The sequence below is a fragment of the Ambystoma mexicanum genome, chromosome 2p (genome assembly GCF_040938575.1).
Source record: "Ambystoma mexicanum isolate Mex_15411 chromosome 2p, UKY_AmexF1_1, whole genome shotgun sequence".
Lineage (NCBI taxonomy): Eukaryota > Metazoa > Chordata > Amphibia > Caudata > Ambystomatidae > Ambystoma > Ambystoma mexicanum.
The window spans coordinates 1020312134-1020315570 of record NC_090923.1 but is presented as its reverse complement, the minus strand read 5'-3'; the positions used below and the strand labels follow the sequence as shown (position 1 = coordinate 1020315570).

The window sequence follows — 3437 nt, the reverse complement described above, 5'->3', positions numbered from 1 at the left end:
AACTTAATACAAAAAAACACAAATATTAAATTACACAAAATTACATTAATTCTGGGTTATTTTCTTTTGTGGCTACAATATTGCACCATCCAGTTTTTTCATGCTCTTTTGTCCATATTCATAGAAGTTCAAGTGAGTTATAGGACTTCTCGTTCAGAGCAGTGTCTTAATGGGTGTTAAAAGAAAAAAAAAAGGAATCATGTGTAATCCTGTTGGCAGATTCTGGAAGAGCAAACTGCTTATGATGATGGAACAGCACCTCAGCTGTTGTGTTTTTTACTTTCTTTTTGAGAGTTCTATCTTGTCTCTGTGTTCCTAAAGAGTCCTTTCTTTTATAACCCCAGCACCCTCTCTGGAAAGTGCTCATTTGTTGTCACCTCGTTTTGGTTTATTAAGAGAATGGATATGCAGAAGTATTGTCTACACACTGCCTTTCGGCCTCTTAAGATTAGGTAGGCCACATCCATGCAGTGGTCTTCTCATTAGTTGTACCAGGCGTTCGTCAGGTAAGAAAGTTGATACTTTATGATGATCTTTAATCTTCTAACCTCATAATTCACAATCAAAAATGTAACATAAAGGCAAGGAATGTAAAGTAGGTCTGTGTGCTCTTGATCAATATCGTCTGTTGGTACTGTTATGGATATTAGTTCACTAACCTTATTCAGTGAGCAGGACAGGGACAGGTGATCAAATTAAGGATAGTGCGTTTTAGTTGTAGTACCAAATAGTTAATGTAACACAGATGTGTGCATAATGTATATGAACATCACATCTATCACTTATGAAAACAGGTAAATATAGATTCCTACCTCAGACAGAGGTTCACGTGTATCAGTTAACATGTTAAGGATGAAAGGGATTGCTGCACAGGGGGCGTCCGGTACTCTTCCTGTTTAGGCACAGACAGATCCTGCATAACCCAAAGAGAGTGAACAGGACATTTATGTAAACGCCATCTGGTCAGTTACATATAGATATGTCTATTTGTGTTGTTGATTTTTGCTAAATTCTCTTCGAAGAGCAGTTTTCTAAATTCAATAAACGACCCAATACATAAAGCAGAGACACAGAGACATAGGGGGATAATCAAAATCCCTACCTTGTCTACTGATGCAGCTGTGGTCGATCCTGTCTCTTATTCTTAAAACACCTCGCCGTGTAGGCAGATTTTATGTTTTTCAATGAGGTCTTTCTGTACCTGTAACCATGGAGAAGAAACCCCTTAGGAAAAATATTGCCTCTGCATCAAAGAAAAACGCATGCTGTATTTTCATAGAATCGGAAACAGGTTATATTTGCCAGCGTGGCTTTTCTCTTTTTCTTTTTCTGTGCTATAAGATTACAGTTTCCAACTCCGGTATCATCCTGAAAGATTGAAGGTGGATACAGACACAGTCCTGTTGATCTCAAAACTGTGACACAGAGGAAGAATGGGCAGATCTGATATATGCAGGAGTGGAGTGAGACCGATAGGTCAATATGTGGAAACACACCCAGACCCCGCTGAGGTAAGGTATCTATGCACTAATCATACTTAAGTGCTAGCGCTGATGAAATACCAGAGACCTACTGTAACCGTCCCAACTTTGATCTAATATTGCCCCCAAGGCTGTGCCCTGAAGACATCCAAGCTGTGCATATTAGCGATCCTAACATACTGGTGGTGTTGAACGACACCAAGCTCAGCGAGGCAGTGATACCAGTCATTTGTGCACACCCTGAGACTCGGCACATTTCCAGAGTCTGGTATGCACTAGAAGCATAATGAGTTATCTTACGCTGTGATACACAGGACTCACCATTCCACACCTTTCAACAGTTGGTGTTACAGCAAGGGTACCAGGGAACGGTACTTTACCTTGGGCTCCAGAAAAGTTCCTATTAACCACAATTAGCCATAGACTTATAGAACCTCTGTTGAAAGCATACTTTCTGCCAGACCACCTCGAACTCGAAAGCTGAAATGTGCCATCTCCAGAACAACGTGCCTGGTCCTTTCCTCCGCCCCCTGTAAGATAGCGGCAGAGCCGACCCCTGCCCCGGTGGAGAGCGAGAGCCCGAAGCTGGCCGAACTGCTGCAGTCGGGCTGGCGGCTGCTGGAAGCCGTCGAGGCCAGCAATGAGCCCTCGGCCTCCGCGGCGCTGCAGCAGCAAGTGAAGTGCGGACTGGCGCAGCTCGAGCAGGCCACGCGCATGGCCTCCGAGCTGGACTTGGTCAGTCGTAATGAAGAGTTGGAGGAGATTGCATCAGCTGACCTCAAGTACCTACTGCTGCCTGCACTTCTGGGCGCCCTTACCCTAAAGCAGCAAGCGATTGGAGCAGGTACAGAGTCCCCGCATATACTTCCTGGACTTCCTAAAATGTTGCAAAGAGTATAATATTGTCAAGTTTGAGCTGCCAAAAACGAAGGAGAGCCCCAGCGAGCCACTTGCAGAAGAGAGCGCAAATGACACCGTGCCCACTGTTCCTCCGCCTGACCTGGTGGCCATGGCTACACACAGGCAGGGCAAGATTGAAAGGTATGCCCAGAGGAAGGAGGCGGAGACCAGGCTGGCCTCCATAAGGGAGACAGTGGAGAGTGGCCAGGCGGAGGAGGAGCAAGTGCGGGAGTACTACCTGCTCCAGCTCCGACGCTGGATCAACCTCAGCCTGGACGAGCTGGAGAGCCTGGAGCAGGAGATGGAGATCCTGAAAGGCCGGGAGGGCATGAAGCAGCTGGCGTTATCATCACGTGGGTCTCGTCGTGCAAGACCCCCGATGCAGCCATTCATCCTGACTCGAGATGCTGTGCAGGCCAAGGTTTTTGGCGCGGGGTACCCCAGCCTGGCCACAATGACTGTGGATGAATGGTATGACCAGCACCGGCTGAGAGGAGCCCTGCCTGACCAGGGGATCCCCCGTCGAGCCGCAGGTCAAAACTCGGCTGAAGAGGAGGAGCAAACAAAGGAGGAAGAAGAGGACGATGACGAGTCTGTCCGCAAAGCTCGTGCGTGGGATGACTGGAAGGATGAGCACTGCCGGGGATACGGCAATAGGATGAAGATGGGCTAATGCTCTTCCGGGAGTGACTCCATTGGGAGTTCTGTGCTACACCTGCACAGAAGGCGGGGTAGAGGGGTCTGGCAGAGGGATGGATGGTAGCGCCAGTCGTTTAGTTTTGTGGTTCTTTGTTGCTAGACCTTCTCTTAAGCCTAAATGAGCCATCCGTCTGTAAACTTGGTTTTAAAACCACAAAGGTTATTGTGGCATTGATTGACTTCGGACGCCCTGAAGCGGTTTCATTGCCCTGGCTGACACTGGAAGCAAAGTAGCCGGAAGTATATCGGATGGCAGCCTTGTGTCGTATGAAAGTATGAGATGCGAACATGTGCATTGTACTTGAACATCGCTCTGTAAAGGGCGAGAAAGCCTTCCCCCACTCCATATCCCCCTCA

The 3437-nt window shown here is 47.4% G+C and overlaps 1 pseudogene; it reads left to right on the top strand.

Moving 5' to 3' along the window:
• The first annotated feature begins 756 nt into the window (after positions 1 to 756).
• On the top strand, positions 757 to 3088 carry LOC138567832 (immunoglobulin-binding protein 1 pseudogene; annotated as a pseudogene).
• Positions 3089 to 3437: the final 349 nt, after the last annotated feature.